This window comes from Pipistrellus kuhlii, unplaced genomic scaffold (assembly GCF_014108245.1).
Source record: "Pipistrellus kuhlii isolate mPipKuh1 unplaced genomic scaffold, mPipKuh1.p scaffold_m20_p_4, whole genome shotgun sequence".
NCBI classification, from domain to species: domain Eukaryota; kingdom Metazoa; phylum Chordata; class Mammalia; order Chiroptera; family Vespertilionidae; genus Pipistrellus; species Pipistrellus kuhlii.
The window spans coordinates 51194532-51217212 of record NW_023425540.1 but is presented as its reverse complement, the minus strand read 5'-3'; the positions used below and the strand labels follow the sequence as shown (position 1 = coordinate 51217212).

Sequence of the window (22681 nt, the reverse complement as noted above, 5' to 3'; positions counted from 1 at the left end):
ACCAAAGATTCAGCATAAACAAAATTTATTTGATTCTAGTTTCTTCCCAGTATCTTGGATCTCACAGCTCCTCTGCAAAATCTATATCAGCTTTTATTTAAAAGTTTTTAAAATATATAATGCACTTTAATCAGAATTCTAATAACTATTAACAAAAAATTAAATACGGCATTCATGGAACTGAACACAGAATTTTCTTAATTATTTTGTTGTTGTTTACTTGGGTTTGTTAATCCTCACCCAATGATATTCTTCCATTGATTTTTAGGAAGAGTAGAAGGTAGGGGGAGAGACAGAGAAAGAAACATGGATGTGAGAGAGACACATTGGATTGGTTGCCTCTTACTCATGCCCCTCACAAGGGCCAGGATCAAGCCTGCAACTGAGGTATGTGCCCTTGACTGGAATCAACCCGGAAGCCTTCCATTAGCTGGATGATGCTCAACCAGTGAGGGCAGCATTTTCTTAATTTAATTTCTACTCTACCTTGGTTGTAGTCACCTATATAATGCTTAATATTAGGTATTTGTTTTCTCTATATTGATTAAGATTGTCAAAATATTTTCTAATTTTATTTTTAGATAGCCATATGTTAGAGTTATTAATAAATCATAATATTTTCCTATTCATTGTTATTATTTTTTCTAATTCTTACTTTCTCTGTAAATTTATTATAGTGCTGTGTTTTGTGAAATATTTTAGAATCCAATACTTTTTTTTTTTCAGGTATGCCCTTTCTTTCTTCTCTGGTTATATATTTTTTAAAAAGGCTATACAGTCAGAGAAAGATAAATATCACATGATCTCACTCATTTATGGACTATAGTGAATAACATAAACCAATGAACAAAAACAGATCCAGAGATAGAGAAGCATTGATCAGACCATCAAACCTCAGAGGGAAGGTAGGGGAGGGTGGGGATAAGGGGGAGAGATCAAATAAAGGACTTGTATTCATGCACATAAGCCAAACCAATGGACACAGACACCAGAGGTTGAGGGTATGGGGGGCGGGGGGGAAGAGAGACAATGGGAGGTTAAGAGCACATAGGTAATACCTTAATCAATAAAGAAAACAATAAATAAAAAGGTTATACATTTGTTTTGAGTATAACTTTGTTCAAAGCTCATAGTATTTGAAATTTAAAATTAAAATTTTAATGATTCTATAATTTCAGTTCTTATATCTTTTTTAAATCAGCAAATGTTTATCATATCTTAACACTTTAGAAGGTTTGATTATTTCTATTCACAGTTTTATGGCATTTTGGTCATATAATATTTTCTTAGTAAAATTTATTAAGGTTCCCTTTTGCTATGATGTATAATGGATTTATGTAAATAATCTTTGGGCATTAAAAAGGTATTTTATATTTGTTGGTTAAAATGATTAGTCAATCTTGATGTATCTTATATACTGCATTCATTAATTTGTTATCTATTCAATGATTAAACTTGAATATTTAACACCATTTGATTTTGAAAATGTATTACATTAGTGGAGGAAATGACAAGTACAATAATCAAATAACTACAATAGAATGACTGTTTTGATAGGTGTTATGAAAGCACATAAGAGAAACACATCACCCAGGTTGAAGGTCACTGTCTTTATATCTGGAAAGTGAGATGAGAAGGAAGAGTTGGTTAGACACAGACAGGGAGAGCATTCCTGGAGCAGAGTACAGCACTTGTGTGAAGCACTGGAGGCCTGGGATGACATGGTATGTTTTTAAAAAAAAAAAAAATAGGTTAAGAAACAGTGGTAGAAGTATGTAGTAAACAATAATGCTAGAGCAAAAATTCTACATTAGCTTTACTAAGTACCCATTAATGAGTTTAAAGTAGATTGGTAAGATGATAAAATTCAAATTTTCAACCTAATAAAGGGGCAGAGGTTAAGTAATATCACGAGATTTAAAACAATAACTAACTGGCTTAAACGCTCTTTTCTTAAGCTATACTGCCAAGTATGATGAGATTGCTATAAATCTTTTTAGTGTTACCCTTTGAGTCTTTTGTTCCACATTATCAACTATCATTGACCTGACATGGTTTATGAATAGTGAGGTAATTAACTTTAAAAATCCAATATAATAAAAGGCTAATATGCAAATCAACTGAATGGTGGAACAACCAGTTACTATGATGTGCATTGACCACCAGGGGCAGATGCTCAATACAGGAGCTGCCCTCTGGTGGTCAGTGCTCTCCCCCACTCAGCCAGAAGCTGGGCTGATGGCTGCCAAGCATAGCAGCGGTGGCAGGATCCTCGCTCGTCTCTGTGGCAGCTCTAAGGACATCCAACAGTTGGACCTCTCCCAAGGGCTCCTGAACTGGGAGAGGGTGCAAGCCAGGCTGAGGGACCCCCTGAGTGCACAATTTTGGGTAGCAGGCCTCTGGTATATTATAAAGTATCTGGAGAGCAATCCCCACCTTGAACTTTCTTTTACATTCAATCCTCTGAGCATATAGCCACATCCTTTCTAGAGGGTAGTAGCTCCTTTGCCTAGGAAACTGTAGGGGAGAACTCTGCAAGTCGTGACAAGCACAGATGTTAATGATAAAACAAACAAAGGTGATTGTTATACAGAGAAGGTCACTGGAGCACTAAATAGGAAAATTCAGAAGGGAGTATTAGGAATCATGATAGGAAATCAACCACAGATGAATAAAAATAATTATAAGACATAAATAAAGGGTCAGTTCAGTTGAAAAAACATCAACCTTTATTGAACTTAACAAGTACATTATCCCCCCAATAAGACCCAGCAATGTCACAGAAGGAGAAGGGACAACAAATAACCAGGATTACCTAAACTAGATATTGGCAATGTGAACCCAAGGAGGGACACTAATGTGGGAAGTAGGGAAAGCGGATTTGTAATGACCTGAATGAAATTTAACTGTATATCATAATAGTACCATAACCAAAGGGAAAATAAATCATGTAGCTTTTTAAAAATATATATATATTTCATTGACTTTTTACAGAGAGGAAGAGAGAGAGAGAGAGCTAGAAACGTCGATTAGAGAGAAACATCGGCCAGCTGCCTCTTGCTGCGGATGTGCCCACAACCAAGCTACATGCCCTTGACCTTTATCGAACCTGGGACCCTTGAATCCACAAGCCAACATTCTATCCACTGAGCCAAACCAGTTTTGGCTCATGTAGCTTTTGAGCATGACTCAAACTGTACATCATTCCTGAAACATCCTTAATGATAAAAAGTTGCAAAGAAGTCTTAAGTTTTTCTCACTAGCTTGATTGTCAGTTAAATTATTGGTTGGTAAAAAATCATATATATCGGTATTGTAATTTTGTACCGATTATATTCAAATTTCAGGCTAAAGAAAACAAGTGTGTTATTGATATTAGTGACAGATTTTTCACATAAGAAAAAGGAGGTGAAATTATAAAATCAAAGAAGAAAAATGCTGCCATGATGAGTTTAAGTTGGAAATGTCAAGATGATCTTATGATTTTTTTTTAACCCACTGAAAGATCTAGAAACTCTAGCAGCAATCAATACCCCTCAAACCTATATGTACCCTGTTAAAATAAAGAGGCTCTTGGACACATGCCAGGATGAGACAGAGAAAACGCAGTATGAGCCTGGGGCTTTTGTTGTGTAGGAAAACTGGGAGGCCTGAAGGGGAAGGCTGTCAAAAGGACACAAAAGTCAGCTTGCAAAGGCTCCAACAGGCTGACTGAAGTAAACCCCGTTACTGAACTTGAAGGTAAAACATTGAACAAATAAAATTCGTAAACCCATTGTGGCACCGACAAAGAGGAAAAATAAAATTTACATGTACGTAACAAAATATATGACAAAAATAATTATACTACTATATACATTCTGAATAAATGTGCAATCACTCTATTCACTATATTCAGGAAAGAAGTGATTTCTGAAATGTACAAATCAGCTTTCCAATAACAATGAGGGGTGCTACTGGTTAAAAATTATGATTTGCCAAAATAAAAGGTAACAAACTTTGCTGCCTATATACAATGTTCTAAATTGTATATAGGAGAAATTCTAAGTTATTTCTATGTTTTCTACTAGTATAAACACTGGTTCATAAGAAAAGCACTGTGAAAAAAAATGAGTTAAATGTATATAACTCAGGGGAATATTTTTAATGAAAATTATAAACTCTTTAATAAATTATAAAAATAAAGTTGCATGACAAATGCAACCAGTTTAATAAATGATTTAATATAAAAATAAGGGAAAAATCAGTGCTTGTATCATACCAGAGGTACATTAAAATCAATGAATGTACCATATATCTGTTCAAAGGGAATTCTAGAGTTTCTTAAAGATTCTTCCTTCTTGCTGAATTTATTTCTAATGAACAATACAACCAGAGATCCTTAAGTCCACTGGCAAACTGAAAAGTCCTTTTATTCTGGTATGAAGAGATCATTAAATCCCCGGCACCGACATGAAAGAGAGCATGAGTTTTCAGATAGTTTATTTAGCTGTAAAAGTCAAGATGAAGATCTTTAAATAACCCATGTTTCTGGGTGGTCGCGTAGGAAGCTGCAAATATGCCATTTAAAATCTTTGCTATGAAATAGCATGGTTTCTCCTTGAGAACTTCTTTATTTCCTGTGAGAATTGTCTTTTTTTCTTTTATAACACTGTTTTCTGATTATGATAGCTGGATAAAATCTTTGTTTCTCTCAATTCTTGCCAAAATAAAATATACATATTTACATCTGTAATTTCACAAAATCCCATTTCTCAAAAGTTATTACTGTCCCCTTCCCATGTATTTACAGAGACAGATTAGCAAAAACAGAAGAGATGACAGAGGCTTCTTGGTTTGGTTATATAAATAGTTACTTTCAGCAATTCTGAATACATGTGGCAAAACGGGGCAGGGGATAGGGATTAATTCAAATAATTTTTTTGTAGAAATGTAGATATGGTGCATGTATAATATTTTTATTCTAAAAGTATGTGGCCATGACTCACCTGAACCTATTCTATGTCTAAGCATATTTCAGAATGCAAAAGGAAAAGCATGAGGTCAGGCCAGAATGGCTCAGTGTTTGAGCGTCGACCTATAAATCAGGAGATCATGGTTTGATTTCTGGTCAGGCCATATGCCCGGGTTGTGGGCTCCAATTCTTATTGTGGGGCATGCAGCAGGCAGCCAATCAATGATTCTCTCTCATTATTGACATTTCTCTCTCTCTCTATCCCACTCCTTCCCTCTCTGAAATATATATATATATATAATGTGGTGGGTTTTTTTTAGGAAAATAATGAAGTATATGCACGTATGTGTCTGCATGCATGCACACACATTTGCTTATGGGACAGAGAATTAATATTCCAATAACCTTCCTAGAACTGTGTTTCTCCTATGTAAGAGGTAAGCAACATTTTAAAATACCTGAACCTAATGTGTATAAGTGGATATGGCTAGAAAGGATAAAAGGCACATAAATCATTCATTAAAAAGTACTAATAAAAATATAAAATTGTTTGCTTTAAAAAAATTGAGGAGTATTTTAAGCAACATACTAAATCTTTAATTCTGCTTAAGAATTTAAATTAATTTACTTAGTTAATAGACTATCTATTAGGATCTTAGCAAGCTTTCAGTTCAGTGTTTCTTATTCTTGGGAAATCCATTAATTTATTTTATGCTATTTATTGATTTTGTTATATATGCCAGACACCATGCTAGGATTTGAGGACAAAGTACTTAGCAAGACAAAAAAATGACCTGAAGTGTATAGTACAAAACCTGATATGGTTTTAATTTATTTTTTTCTCCTGTAATTCTCTCAGATTTTACCTTATATTTTTTTGGGATATGATTTATGATTGATATCTTCTTTTTAATATTAAGTAACCTTTTATACTCTATTTAATTAATCTTAAATTGTATTTTTCATACAATGCTACTTTGTGTACTGAATCTTTTTCCACCCTTTTATTTTGATTCTCTTTATTCCTGTTATGTTAAAAAGGATGTTCTTCTTTTAATGAGCAAATAGTTATATTTATATAATTCCAATCTATCTCATAAACAATCATTATCCCATCTATTTTTATTGTTAAACTAATGTGCCTTTGTCTTTTTGTGCATTTTTTTGTAAACTATATTGCTTTTTTTTGTCTTCCATTTATCTTTTTGTGAATTTTTAAGTTTCTCCACTCCTACCATTATTCATTATAAAGTTACTAGAGGCCCAGTGCATGAAATCATGCACAGATGGGATCTGGCCTGCCCACCCCCATGGGGGCCAGGCCAGCAGGGGGTAGGGGCTGCAGGCAGTTGGCTGGTTGTCCCCACCCCTGATCCAGGTGTTGGAAGAGCAATTGGGGTCGGATCAGGCTGTTTGGCTGCTACAGTGTGTGTAATTGCTACCAATTGTTCTTGTCATTTTGGTCATTTCACTGTTTCCAATCGGTGGGCATATAAATATATATATATATATACACACACACATACATACATACTAGAGGCCCTTTGCACAATATTTGTGCAAGAATAGGCCTTCCTTCCCCTGGCTTCACTCCCGGCTTCCCAGGAGCCAGCAAGTCCTCACTCCCGGGCCTCTCGGGAGCTGACAAGTCCTCGCTCCCTGTGAAAGCATCGCTCCTGTAGCTCCCTCTACCCCTTTTTTCCTCCCCCTCATAGCAGGCGTCCTATCCATCTTATCTCTCTGTGCTGGCATATGCCAATTAACCTGCCATCTTTGTCAGGTTAATTTGCATACTCACTCCTCATTGGCTGTGGGCATAATAGAGTTATGGTCAATTTACATGTTTGTCTATTATTAGGCAAGATAACTATTTCTGCCTGCATTAATTAATCTTAAATATTGAACAAACTTATTAACATTATATTTTTTCTCACAAAGTTCAAAGCCAGCATGTAAATATATTTCATCTCCTCCCTGTACTCCTCTTTCTTTCATCTACTCCTTCTACACTTGTTTGCATTTAACAACTTGATTTAGCAGTTAATTTGTTCACCATTTCTTCTAGATTTTCACTCCTCTCTCCTGGGATCATTTTATTTCTTCTTGAAGTGTATCTTTTAATAGTTTCTCCCCTAGACTTTCCACAGAATTTAAACTCCTAACCATATTTTGTTTATATTCATACTTTATTTTTACTTTTGAGTAAAAATTGAGCTGCATAAAGAATTTAAGCTTCACAATCTACTTTGAAGCATTTTAAAACATAATTTTATTATCTTTAGACATTTTTCATTATATATGATGTCTTCTATGATTCAGTATTGTTTTTGATATTAATCATTTTTCCTTTGGTAGTTATGCATTTTTGTATTTGTCCTTAATATTAAATAGCTTTATTAGAATGTACAAAGTGTACAATTTATTCTGCATGCTTTGATTGATTATTTGTTAATTTAGTTCTCTCGGCTTCCTTCAATTCTCAAAAGTTTTATAACTTGAATTGTATCTCTCTCCAATATACCTCTCTGTGTTAGCTCTAGAAATCCAATTACACACTTGTTGAGTTTTCTTCTATCTCTGTTTTAAAATTCTGAGTGGTTATCTCAGTTTTACATTTTGGTACACTAATTATATGTTTGGATATGCTCAGTTTACTGCAGAGCTTTTCTATGAAAATGTATCATATCAACTATTACATTTTATTTCCAATATTTTAATTAGTTAACTTTATATTAGCCTGTTACTGATGAATAATTTCATCCTTTTGTTCCAAATTTATTTGAGTCTGATAATCCTTGATATTCATTAACAGGTTTTGAGTAAGAGCAACATGAGCCACTTCTCTCTGTGGCTCATAATCCTCTCACTCATACTTTCCCAAGCTCTTTCCACTTTCCTGGGACAGGAAATGTTGATGAGAGCAATATTTGAAGCCAAGAGCTAAAGATGGAAGGACCACCTACAGGTCCAGGTCATTGAACAATTGTATGTGTCAAAGCCAGCATCAAACAAAAATTTCCACCCTGTACTGCTATGTGGGAAAGAAATGAAGTTCTTGTACTTTGTGTCAGCAAATCTCAGCTTGAAAGCTCATCTTGCCTTATTTCTCATTTCCACCATATCTCCCCTCTGCGCAGTATTTTCTGAGGTCAGCTCAGCTCAGCCCCAGGGATCCATAGCTCTGAAATAGGTTATCCAAAAGTGTTCAGAACATTAGATGACAGTGCAGTATCCCTTAGATGTGGCTTGGCCAGATTCCAAGTTTATTGCTGTCTCTTTAAACTCCATCACATACAAGCAATATATTTCTCCTACAAGTGGGGAAACTACCAACTACATTCATGTAGGTACACTGTCTCTGTTTAAATGCTTGGGTTGGAATTTTAGACTCAACTCCTACTTCTGAGCCCAGTATCACTTGGGACAGAGGGCTTCATTCCTATTGTGATTTCCATCATATTTGTTATTCATGTATTTTTAGCACTGTTTATTATTCTTATTATTTAATAGACTAGTTCTATGTATGTGTAGAAGATAGAACAGTTAGGTTGATGTATTTAATCTAACATCATGGTTTCTATAATTTATCCTGAATGGTGAGATCTATGCAGAGATTATATATGCAAGTGATTTATATTAGGATTCTTTATAAGAAAATCAGAAATGAATGACTGGGATAGGTTTGGTTAAATAAATTACACTATTTCACAGAATAGAGTATGTATTGTCAATAAAATATGTTAATGACAAAACAACCTATATTAATTGAAAAAAAAATAGCTGCTTATACTAATATATATGTATATATACATATATACACACACATACACACACACACACACACACACACACACACACATATATATATATGCATTTATATATTTGAGTATGTGTACCTATACAACATATTACAGTTATAGAGTGTCAGGTTATTTTAAACTTTTATACACTAAATTTGTATTTTATAAAATGCTTATGATGACATATTTTTATTTCAGAATGCAGGATAAAAAGTTGAAATTCTAAAGGTAATACTTGACTTTCACAGTGAAAATAGACTTAATGTTTACTGAAAAAGTACCTATAACACATAATTAAGATATCATTTAACTTGTCAATTCTATTGTTTCTGGCACAAAAATAATACCTTTGTTTACTTATAACACTCTAGGCCTGGAATCTGGGATCTTGAGCATGCTGCTTCATCTGACACATGTTTGACAAACAGATGGATTTTCCATTATGTCCCAAGCGACAAAAAACTTGAACTCTTTTAAGCAAAGCAGTGAATTATTTGTTTATGTTTTCATGGTTTCAGTAATGACCTGCCAGATCAGCATATTAATGAAATGTTTAAAGTGTACTAAGTTGGTGGTAATATGAAAAAGTCAACCCCTAGCTGGTTTGGCTCAGTGGATAGAAGCATTGGCCTGTGGCCTCAAGGGTCCCGGGTTCCATTCTGGACAAGGACACATACCCAGGGTGTAAGCTGGATCTCCAGTAGTGGGTGTGCAAGAGGCAGCCGATCATTGGTTGTCTCTCATCAGTGATGTTTCTCTCTCTCCCTTTCTCTCTCTCTCTCTCTCTCTCTCTCTCTCTCTCTCTCTCTCTCTCTCTCTCTCTCTCTCTCTCTCTCTCTCTCTCCCTTTCTCTCTCTCTCTCTCTCTCTCTCTCTCTCTCTCTCTCTCTCTCTCTCTCTCTCTCTCTCTCTCTCTCTCTCCTTTCCTCTCTGAAATCAATTTGAAAAGTAGAAAAAAGACAATGAATATAAAAGGAAGAAGCAAGTGATTAAAAAAAATCAGTAGAGAAAAAAATTGCCAACATACATTCCTTACAAAACTCTATGGGAATGAGGTAATGAGCAATGGAGAGAAGTGCAAAAAAAAAAAAAAAAAAAAAAAAAAGAATGAGTTTGAATCTTTGATGGTGACTTTTTGATTGTGTATATGTTTATAAAAAATGATATATAATTTGTTGTGAACTAGTTCCTAAAAAGATATTTTGAAACAAAATCTACAGGGCTTTTAAAGCATTATATATATTCTAAGCTTCTTGAGGACTGAACAAATAACTATCATTTTTATTTTTCTATAAGCAATAATTAAATCATTGATGAATTTAATCAAATTGATTGAAATTTCCAAAAGTATTAAGTGGTAAAGACAATTAAATAAATGTGAAAAATGACAAAGTTGATTTCAGAAAATCTTATTCTTTATTTGATATTAATATTTGCTTTTTTACGCCGAAGCCGGTTTGGCTCAGTGGTAGAGCGTCAGTCTGTGGACTGAAAGGTCCCAGGTTCGATTCCTGTCAAGGGCATGTACCTGAATTGCGGGCACATCCCCAGTAGGGGGTGTGCAAGAGGCAGCTGGTCGATGTTTCTCTCTCATCGACGTTTCTAGCTCTCTATATCTCTCCCTTCCTCTCTGTAAAAAAAATCAATAAAATACATTAAAAAAATATTTGCTTTTCTATTTTATACTTTTTAACGAAACTATTCTTTACAAATTCTTGGGATTTAGTATATCCTTCTTTAATTTTTCCCTATGCCATTTTTTCATTCTTTCCCTTTTTAAATCTAAGCACAATGTGAGTAGAAATGGATATTTTTGTTCAAAGTAAAGCATTTTAAAAACCCAAAGTTCATAAATAATTAATGCATCTTGAAATATAATTTAACTGATATACATAAGAAATGGCTTATCCAATGAAGCTGACTTTTCCTAAGCTTTAATGACAATGAAATGTTTTTTGTTTTTTGTTTTTTTAAAGCTTTTAGATTTAGAGAAAAAGAAAAGCAAATCTCCAAGTAGGGGGCAGCTATGTTTATGAACTCTGATGGTCAGCCAACAGATATTTTGCATAAAACAGGCCTGCTAACCATGGAAACCATAACCCTAAAGCATGTTAGGCAGCCAACTTTGATGGTCAGACACAGCTGTAATCTAGAGTCTGACTTAACAACAACTTTGGCAGGTGTTCATGTTGCTTCAGCTAATATACATAGCTATTCTCTCTGCAAGGGAGTATGCAAAGTACCAAAAGCTGCTAGGGTACAAGGACAAAGTAAAGAAATGAATAGAAAGCAAAATGTAGGTCTTCATGAAGAAACATGGTTTATTAAAAGTCCCTTCCTGCTATCCGTCACAGCAAATGTCCCCTCTATTTCTAATTCTCTTTAATTAATACAAAAATTTAAATGATGGCTTTCATGTTTTTAAGGAATTACATTGGTGACAAATTACAGAATGGATCAATTAAGTCAAGGTGATTTATTTATATTCCACCTTTTTATGTCTGCATAAGATAAATATTTTGTATACATTCTCCATATTATGTATTTTGCATGCTTTTTAAATGAATCATGTATTTATTCCCTACCATTATTAAGTGAGACAATGCCAAAATCTTAACTGCATTTCAAAAGTGACCTTAACTCTGTAAGAGTTGAAAGGTAGGTGTCTTCAAGCCCTATTAGAAAAATAGTCTTGGGCCCTGTGATAAATTTTTAAAAACCACATTCTACCCTGTTTCCCCGAAAATAAAACAGTGTCATATATTAATTTTTTTCTCCCAAAGTTGCGCTAGGTCTTATTTTCAGAGTATGTCTTATCTTTCCATGCACTAGGTCTTATTTTCGGAGGATGTCTTATTTTCAGGGAAACTCGGTATCATAACAAGATAAGTTTAAAAATTAACCAGAATTAATACCATAAAGTGTACTATCCTCACAATTTTAAATACAACCTCAAAACATTTTTCATCTGGAAAGCTAGCTTTTTTTTTTTTTTTTTTTTTTTTTTTTTTTTTTTTTTAATAATATTCCTATTACTTCTGCAATGCTTTGATTTATTCTAGACCACCAACCCACAGATCTACTTACTTTCTTATAATCTATGAAGACTATCTTGCTTTCATTTCTCACATTGCCCAGCTTATTCTTAATTATTTTAATTTTCATTTGCAAATACTCCCAAATGTCTTGTCTTCTATTCATTCTTATGCACTCATTTGGCAAAATCTAAATCCAGTTCTACCCAACTATACCATAAATAGCTTAATGTCTACACAAAACTCATTCTCCATTCTCATCTGAACAGAAGCCAATAATAGTAACTATATTATTATTGTTGTTGTTGTTGTTGTTATTATTATTATTATTATTATTATTATCTTATAGTCACACTATTCTTCACTTCCATATAGGAGAGGCTGACTCAACCCCAGATGTAGTTTCTGATTAGACTAACCTAACCATGTTTTTCCATTCTACTTGCTGAAAAGTGATATAAGCATGAAAGTATGACAGAATTTTGGTCAATGAAAGACAGTTTTCTAAGTGGCTTCTAGAAAGTTTATTCACAATTACAAAGAGATCATATGGTCTAGCTTCTATGGCTAGGTGTCTACACATGGCTCCTAAAACTGTGATGGCTATTTTGTAGCCATGAGGGGAACTAGTAATAGTAAAGGCTAACACTTCAAGAATAACCAAGAGAGAGTTTCTCCATCTCTCTCAAAGTTGGCTCCCACACTGAGCACGGGTGGGAGGTCCCATTTCTTGACTCATGTTTTAGAAAAAAAAATTTTTTATATTGTTTCTACTTCATCTTAAATTCAGTCTTCAACTTCACTTTTTCTGGGTTAAGTTTCCATCATTTAATTCATACTGATCTCATAAGGTCATCAATAAATTCCATGTCTCTAAACTCAATATGTACTTTTATGCATGTTATTAAAAATTTCAACAGTATTTGTTAATACAGTTGACCATTCTATCTTTCCTAAAACATTTTCCTCTCTCAGCATGGTTTTTCTTCTATTTCAGTGAAGTCCCTTCCCTTCCCTTCCCTTCCCTTCCCTTTTTCCCTTCCGCTTGCCTTTTCCTTCCCTCTCCCTTCCTTCAGTTCCATTCCTCCCAGTCCCGTTTCCCTTGCCTTCTGGCGCCGTTTCTCTTTCTTTCTTCTTTCTTTCTTATTTTTTTTGTTCGTTAGGGGGATTTTTCGGCTTTCTTTCTTTTTTTCTTACTTTTTTTTCTCTTTCGCTTTTTCGTCTCCTCTGCTGCTTAGGTTTCTTTCTTGGTGCTTCTTTCTTTCTTCTTCTTGCGTGCTTGCTGGCTTTCTTGCTTTCTGCTTCTTTCTTGTTCTTTTCTTTTCCTTTCTTTCTTCCTTTCGTTTTTCTTTCTTCATTTTTCTTCGTCTTTTATCTTCTTCTTCTCTCTTCTCTTCTTCGTCTTCTCGATCTCTTCTCTTCGCTCTCTCTCTCGCTCTCTCCTCCTCTCTCCTCACATCCTCCCTCTCCTCCTCTCTCTCTCTCTCTCTCTCTCCTTCTCCCCTCCCTTCCTTCCTTCCTTCCTTCCTTCCTTCCTTCCTTCCTTCCTTCCTTCCTTCCTTCCTTCCTTCCTTTCTTTCCTTTCTTTTTCTCTTTCTCTTCCTTTCACATTCTTTCTTTTACATTTTCTTGTGCATCCTTCTTCAATAAACCTTTAAGAGTTGAAATTTATCAGAGCTCAATCTGGGGCCTTCTAAATCTACATACTCTTTCTAGATGATGTGACCTCATCCATTCCATGACTTTTCCCAAAAAAATCAAATATTACTCGCACAGACACATATATACTTTGTCTGTGGTCTGTATTATAACAGGCCAAGAACACTCATAATTGAGAATTCTCCACAAACCCTATACATTGAGGTCCCTCAGACAGTGACTTCTATAAATCTGTACAAACTCCCTAGGTCATTTTTACTCTATGATCATTATTGTTTTTATGTTGATAATGCACAGATTTTTAAAATCTCCATACAAATGTCATGAATTTAAATATCATTGAATTTTGATAATACTTAAATGCCTGTTTCACTACCTCTGTGTTCTTGACCCATACCCAACTGTCTACTTGGTATCATTACCTGAAATCTCAATGAAATTTTAATTAAACCTGAATAAAGTGAAAATGCTGATTTATTGGTCACCCCAAGAAAATACCTCAAACCTTTTGTTAATCTTTTCTATCTCAGAATAGGACAACTTACCCAATTACTGAAGTGAGAAAACAGGGGGTCATTTTGACTCCCCCCTTTTCTTTATTTCTTCCATCCAGCCTATCAATAGATCCAATCGGTTGGTTGTGTTTCTAAATCAAATATCATTCACTTAGATCCATTTCATCTGCCACCACCTTACTCCCATACACTATGTATCAGGTATTTCAAAAGCCTCCTAACTAGTTGCTCTATTTTTTCTCTTAACTCTAGTCTATTCTCCATATAACATCCGGAGGGATCTTTTAAAACTCAATTATGACTCTTACCCTAATTTAAGCATTTCCATAGCTTCCCATTTGCATTTCAGTTATAATAAAGCTCAAACTTCTTGCCAGGCCTTTATAGCTCTGCATAACTTTGCACTAGTCTCTCCCACTTACTCATTAAACCCCAGGCACCCTGGTGATTCTCAGTTTCTGTAACTGTTCAAATTAGTTTCCATTTAGAGAACTTTGGGATCATTCCCTAGAATGCTTTCCTATGAATTTTTCACACATCTGTCTCTTTTCAGTCCTCCAGGTCTTATTGTAAATCTACCCATTTGGGGAAACATTTCTTGAATTCCATGTTAAGTAGCTTATTATGTCCCTACTAATACTTTACTAACATAATAATAAGACATTTACTGCCAGAGTAGGTATTTCAACCAGTAATAATTTCACCAATATTTATGTACTGATTTACTGAGTGTCTTTTTAAAAAATATATACTCTATGTGTGCAGAGGTCTTGTTAAGTCTTCTCACATTCATGTGTAGAGAACTGCCTAATAGATGCTTAGTGACTAAATACTAAGATTCTATAACATTATCTATGATCCAAAGAGAAATGTGAGGTGATAAACAGTTTTACAGACCTTTATAGTTGTCCCAGAAAAATCCTGATATACTTTCTAACTTTTAAGTCTGACATTTTCATACAAACTTTTATATTCCAAATTTAAATTTTAGTATTCAGAATGATTTATATTTATTTAAACCATGTCTCAATCCAAAAATAAATTTTATAACCCTGAATTACCTTTTCAAAATAAATACAGTATACATTTTAAATTGAGGAAAAAGCTAACTTATACCACTTCAAAGTGGATAAACACACACACACACACACACACACACACACACACACACATATATATATATATTTTAGCAATAACTATTGCTTAGTGAGAACTGACTTCATATAGATACTATGCTAAGAAATATTTGCACTATCCCATGTAATTATCACCCTAAGCCTATGTTATGGTATCATTCTAATTTATTGATATAGAGATATGAAGGTTTATAGAAATTAAGTAAATGATACCCAAGCCACACAGGTAATGTAAGGTGGGTGTCATTGAAGTCTTAGGGCTACTATTAATATGTTATATCTGCCACTATGCTATGTTATTTCTCCACAAGAAGGAAAATAGAATAAAAATTAGATGTGGCAAATTTTAGATATCCACTTATCTAATGCCCATTTTTCCATGCTTTTAAGCTTGCCTTTCTGTAAAATAAAGCTTGTAAAGTTAAAAACTGCAATTCCCAGACTGCTTTGCAAAAAGCAAGCAAAGGTGGGTCAATAAAATGGAGCAAAATGAGTCTGCCTTTGGCAGGGAGATCTGATCTGGCTCATATAATCACAGAGGTCTGTTTTATGGGGCAAGCTGTAGTCTGTGCTGTTCCCCTAATAAACTGAAACTACTCTGGCTCTTGAGAAAAGTTAGTGTTCTCAGGATTTCTGAAAACGTTACTTTTCCTATGTGGTAGATAATCCCCAAAGATGTCCACTATGCCTTCCTTTTCTTTATGAGCGTGGTCCTTCACACGTTAGTAAGTGGAATCTAATTCTTCTTAGTCACTGATTTGACTGGTAGGATATACCAGAGTGATACAAAAGAACTTTTGAAACTGGGCTGTGTGAAACGTTTTAGTGGCAAAGAGTTGATTGATGACATGCTGCAGTAATGTAATAGGAAATGGTCCTAATGAACTGATGTCAGATTATGGAGCTGTTCAGGCGAATGTTGAAACGCCCATTGTATTCTGTTATATGCATAAGACACGACACAGCAGAGAGAATGAGCCTTCCTTTTTCTTCTCTGATTTTTCTTTTCTTTTAAAAGACAATAGTTAGTGTTTCACAGAAGAATCTAGAGAAAAAAAGAAAAGTTGAGACTTAACTAGGCTCAAAAATAGGACTATTTATCATCTTCAGTCTTCCCAGGCAGCAGCAGATTTCTCAAAACCGGAAATGGCCGTAGGACAAAACTTAAACCCGGAGTATTTCCAGTAACATGTAAGAGGAGGGTAAAGTCAGTCCAATGGTGCATGTAGAGCACCCTTTACTGACATCTCAGAAACATTTATGACAGGGTTTCAACCGGACAAAAAGGTTTCCACTAATGTCAGAGAGACTTACATGCACACTCTTTTTGCTAATGAGAAGGAAAACCCTTATTTGTAAAAACTGCTGTTTGGAATTTTCTGCCATTTTTCTTAGATAAAATGTTGCTTTCTAGTCTGCGTTAGCCTGTTCGAATAATAATGAAGATTAACTTAGCTGTATGACCTTGTAGGCCAGAGACTAGATATGACCATAATCTCAATGCCATGCCAGGTGCATGTTTTAATTGGATGGAACTGTATTGTTTTCAAGGCCAGCATCGAGATAACCACTAAATGCACAGAGGGCTGGCTCTTTAATAAAAAGAGAAGTTCTGCTTGTAGCCTTGCTTAGAATTTGAAATCATTTTTCTCTAAGCCCATTGCGCGATGAATAAAGTGAGTCTCTCCAAACTCTCCTTCTGCATTGTTGGATTGTTCGGGAACTCTGAAACACTAGGGCTCCGAAGAACCATCAGGAGGTAATCTCACACCATCAAGACGCTCAGTCCAAAGTAGAGTGGAGCCTCTTTGGGGAACAGTAAATGTGGATGGCTTTTATCGAATGGAGGGAACCCCAATGAGACTGGACTAAAGGGATAGAGGCAGTTCACAATAAAAAAGAGCCATTGGAAACTCTAACCTCGTGGAAACACAGGCCATTTCTACATGAAAAGGACTTTTAGAGCACAGAGTCAGAAACCTAGAGGGAGGGCAGAGCCTAGTGCCCCAAGGCTCCTTCTGAGGAAGCAGAACTCAGCTCCAATCAGGAGCCGATGACAGGTGCTCAGATAGACTTCAGGCATCCTGTGGGTGAGTGACCTTTATGTGCCTCCTGTCAGATACCACCCTTTTTTAACATTGGAGGTTTTATTTATTATTTGTTTAACAACTTTCATACTCTTGTATTGCCATTTTTTTTTTTTTTGTATTGCCATTGTTAATATTGAGTGTGTTGAGCAGATACCTTATTGAGCAGATACATTTTCTCTTTGGTTAAAAAATCTGCCAATAGAAATCATGCTTGAGAAACTGCATCTGAAAAATTGCATCCACATCTTCCCTTGAACCTGATTTAAATTATGAATCCTAGACTTTAAACCAAAGCCATAAGGGATACAATTTGGAGGATATTGGAAAAAGACTGGTCTATTTTGCACGTAGAAAGAACATAAATCTTGGTAGCCAGAGCGCGAGCTGTGGTACGTAGTCTCCCAAAACGGCCACTATTGATTTCTTGCATCTCACCTGACAAGGTAGGCTCTAATTTCCTTCCCTTAAACCCGAGTACACTTTATTTTCTTAACCAATAGAATGTGACAGAAGCAATATCCTCAAATATCTAAAACCATGTCATAAAATGCCTTGCCGCTTTCATTTTGTTTTAAAGTATATTTTATTGATTTTGTACAGAGAGGAAGGGAGAGAGATAAGAGTTAGAAACATCGATGAGAGAGTCATCGATCAGCTGCCTCCTGCACACCCCCTACTGGGGATGTGCCCGCAACCAAGGTACATGCCCTTGACCGGAATAGAACCTGGGACCTTTCAGTCCCCAAGCCGACGCTCTATCCATTGAGCCAAACCGGTTTTGGCCGCTTTCATTTTTAATACTCACTCCTTGTATGCTCCCTCTTAGAACACAGTTGCCATGCTCTGAGAAGCCAAAGTCAAGTGTACGCATTTTAGTTGAGTTCCTAACCAACCCACGAATTTGAGGGATCTATGGGCCATGCATGTGGGGGTGAGAAGTATATAGAGGAAGTATATATAGCAGTTTAAATACATAGGTGTTAAATGTCAGAGAAAATTTAAGGAAATACACACTTGTGAGCAATCTGCTGACCAAAGTGGCCTTAAAATTCCATTCCCCTTTGCTTGACTAAATTGACGGGATTTTTCCCACTTTAAGACCACTTACCTACCTGTTTTTTTAAGCAGTTACTTTAGACAACTTGTATTTGTAAATCTCCTTGCCCCTTTGAGATGTAAATCTTTTAAAAAACCACTTAGCAGTTTTACCTTCCAGGAAAGTCTTAGGGAAAGCCAACCTTTGGAAACATAAATTTCAGGAGAGATTGTACCCATTATCTCCCAGTTTTTATGAGAGTAGAACTCTAACTTTGATGGAACCAAGTTACAAAACTATCTCCTATCATAAAGATGTAACTTTTTTTCTTTCTTTAGATCAAGCCAATGAGAAAATAGATGACCTGACTTCCCTAACAACCTCCAGGACTTTCCATTTCCAACTAGCTCCCCCTAGTGCTTAAAAGCCGTTCTGTTCTTTGTTTCAGTGGAGTTGAGTTTAAATTTAGTCCTGGCCACTGTCCACTACTGATAGCCTTGAGTCTTCAAGGCTTCCTTGCCTGTTTTATTTTGCCTGGCACATTTTTTTTTGAATTCTTATTATATGAATATAAAACATATAATATCATGAGTAGTTATGCTTAGAGAGAGATCAGAGTATGAGGAGGAGAAACCAAACAGTAGAGAGAGCAATAATAAAAAAAGAGAGGAGGAAAAGAAAAAGAACAAAGAAAAAAGAAAAAAAAAGAAAATAGAGGATATTAGGAAAGGCAAAGAGAAACAGTGATTTTTTTTATAGGTTGTTTTACAGACTGGGGAAAGGCTGCATTCGATGCTATTAAAATTTACCATTCAGTTAGTATAAATTAGGAAATGGTTGTATACAAACAATTTGCTTTCCTGCTAAATTAATTTACTGAATTATATTAGAAGACAGATATGCATGATCAACTTTGCAGGTTTAATGTAAGCATGTTGAAAAAAGTGTTCACTACTGTGAACCAGAGAACCTCAGCTACATTACTCATTGAGAACCCGGTGAAATCTCTCTCTAGCCCCTGTACCAGCAATGACTGAATAACTTTGCCTCTCTCTTGAGTGGCATTTATGGTACATTTATAGCATGTGTATGGAATTTCATTGTATAGATGTGAGACAAAATTATAGTGTGACCTTCTTTTCCTACCGTGTTTTCTTGTGCCTCAATTTCCTACCTCTTCAAGTTGACTTTATCTCCTCATTGAATGTGCATTTATAAACAACCTTATCCTTTCTTTGGAAACAACCTAAAATCATTATTAGTAAAAAAAAAAATTCATGAACTCATATTCAATAGACCAATCTGTTACCACTTTGGACAAATCTTTCTCAGCCTCTGTATCCTTATAAACAAAATGTGAATAATCTCTCCTTCAAAGAGTTGGTGTAGGATGGAGAGGATGAACGAATCTGAAGCTGTTAGGACATATGTGTTTAATTAGACTGTATTACTAGATACCTGCAGAGAATGAGCTGTTAAAAAAAAAGAAATAGTGACAATAACTGAGTTGGGGAAACTGGTGGTGCCAGAATTCAGTGCAGGGTTTGTCAGTCTCTGAAGCTCTGCACTTCATCCCGAAGTAGTTCGTCTTCAGACTGGCAGAGGATCTTCTGAGTTTACAACAGAATCCCTGGGGAGCTTTCTCACAATACAGATACTTGGACCACTCCCTATGCCAAAATAATAGAAATACTTGAGTGTAGGACCAGCACGCGCATACTTTAAAAATATTTCATAGACTCGGAACCATCACATTTCCTATAGAAAAGAAACCTTTTGCTCCTCAATATGTCTAAGAAGAGTCTCTTTGGTCCAGTTTTGGGTTTTAGATCCTCAGATATAATTGTTTTTGCATATCATGTACACCATAAAGAAGATAAGAGTAAATTAAACTTTACACAGATATTTAGAGAAGGTGCTTTTGCTAGGAATATTAAGTACCATGATGGCAATGAACTCAGGAGCAATAAGCAGCAGACCCCTGTGGGTGGGATAAATAAGCTTGAGTAATCCAGCCCTATCTGTCAAAGTCCATCTTACCAGAGTCAGAGAAGACAAAACAAAACCTATGGAATATTGTGAAATAATATATTGAAAATAGGCATTCCAGTCACATATTTATAGAATGGATTATTTCACTAACCTCATTCTTCCAATCATTTTCTCTCTTAACATGAGAGAAGCAAACTATCTTTCCTTTATTGTTTTACTTAGAAGAGTAAATTAGGCAAAGCGATAACCAATAAGTGAAAATAAATAAAAGTACACCAAAAATAATATTTTAAAAGAGAAGCTAAGTAACAAAAGGTGGAAGATTATATCCTGGGTTAGGGAACTAAACTCACAAACCATCGAGAAGCTGACAAGGAGAAGGCTGAGCACCCACCAGCTCCGCAGTGGTTATATACCTCCTAACCATGAGAAATTAGGCTGAAAGAAGTAACTTCCTTTTCAAGCCCCGCACACTAGTTGGTCAGAAACTTCCAGTTCAGGTATAGAATATGTTACTCCAAACCTACCCTTTCTCTCCATTTACTTGTCTCCTGTCCAGAATACAATTACACTAGTGTCCACTGACCTCTAATTCCTTGGTTAGGCGTTTGTCAATGAAACAGCCAAAGGAAATACAAATGGAAAAGAAGAATAGTAACATGTTTTCACAACATCTAAGATATCACCAACTATTTTATTATATACATACTTTGTTGATGAAAATCCTAATCATTTCATCAGCATGTTTGTAGGTGAAAATCCTACCATTTCCTCAATGTATCTAAAGAACCTAAATTTCAGTGTACTATCTGGCACTTTACTCAAAGTATGGCTTATGATGATGATGATGATGATGATACTAGATCTGCAGTTCATGAAAGTAATGAATAAAAGTATTTTCAACAAACATGCCAGAATTTCCACATTCAGTGGAAAAATATTTTCTTTAAAGTGGTCACCTAGAGAAATTGCATATTTCTAATAAAGACACTACTGCTTACAACATTTTGGTAACATCTCCTTTCTGTCAACTTGAAAATCATTTATGAAAATTATCATTCCTGTAAGTTATGGCTCAGTGGTGGAGCATTAACCCATGCACCAAGAGGTTGCCAGTTTGATTCCAGGTCAGGGCACATGCTAGGGCTGTAGGCTCTATCCCGGGTAGAGTGCAGGAGGCAGCCCTTTCAGATTTCCCCTCATTGATGTTTCCGTCTCTCCCTCCCTCATCTTCCCTCTATTTGTAAAATTAAAAAATCTTTTTAAAAAATTTGAAAATTATCATTACTGTAAGTTATCTTTTAAAAAATATATATTTTATTGATTTTTTATAGAGAGGAAGGAAGAGAAAGAGAGACAGAGAGCTAGAAACATCGATGAGAGAGAAACATTGACCAGCTGCCTCCTGCACATCCCCTTCTGGGGATGTGCCTGCAACCAATGTACATACCCCTGACTGGAATCAAACCTGGGACCCTTCAGTCTGCAGGCCGACGCTCTATTCACTGAGCCAAACCAGTCTTGGCTTATCTTAATAAATTTTTATTCTCCAGATTTTTTACCTCCATTTAGTTTTAATATAAAAGTTAGTTTATAAATATCAGTCATGAAATGAATATGAATGATCACTATTTCTAAGATACTGTGGGATATGATTTTTCAAATATCACAAAATGGTAGGTATAGGGCTATTTAATCCAAATATGTTCTAATAACATTTTAAAATGAGGAAACTTTACATAACAAATTTGAAGTCTTGGCTTGCAAATTAAAACTAAAGGATTTAGCAACACTAAGCCAGTACTTCCTGTTAGAATTACTGGGAGCTGAACAAAGGCTGATCCCTTTAGAAGAGGAAATGCATTTTTGCTTTAATCCCTGCTTGCACAATATACACAAATACACTGACATCAGGAGATCTGACCCATTGTGATATGCCAGTGAGTATAGAGGTCAAACTAAGTTGGCATTTTGGGTGGCCAAGTATCCAATTTACCTCATTGCTAGAGGATTACCTAGTCTTGCCTTATGGAACTCTGAAATGGCTGTAAAGTTTGGCTAATAAAATGTAGGTGCAAATGAAATATATCACTTTAGGGCAGAAACTTATGAACTAGCATGTCTGGACATTTAGCTATGAGTCACTATTCCAGACAGAGGTTTCTCCATTACCCTTAGCCCTGGAGAATAGATAGCAAATAGCAAAATCACAGTCCACAGCAGAGAGGCAGCCTAACTGAGAAATAAATCTATGTTGTAACCCGCTGTGATTTGGGGACCACCTGTTGCTACTACATGTTCTAGCCTATCCTTACTGACACACATGGAAATCACTTCCCCAACCTCTGTAAGGAACTAAGTTTGTGACCCATGTCTTTGCTATAAGTTCTCCTCTAATTTTTAGAATGTGAAAAACTGAAGTTCAATAAGGTTGAATAATTGTTCAGAAATAATGAAGTCACTTT

At 35.4% G+C, this 22681-nt stretch overlaps 1 long non-coding RNA gene across 1 annotated transcript; it reads left to right on the top strand.

Annotated features, from left to right (window-relative positions):
• The first annotated feature begins 4577 nt into the window (after positions 1-4577).
• On the top strand, positions 4578-22465 carry LOC123651232. Its single transcript, XR_006739791.1, has 4 exons — positions 4578-4592; positions 8436-8439; positions 18065-18068; positions 22334-22465. It is a non-coding gene; the product is annotated as an uncharacterized LOC123651232 (long non-coding RNA).
• The last annotated feature ends 216 nt before the right edge of the window (positions 22466-22681 follow it).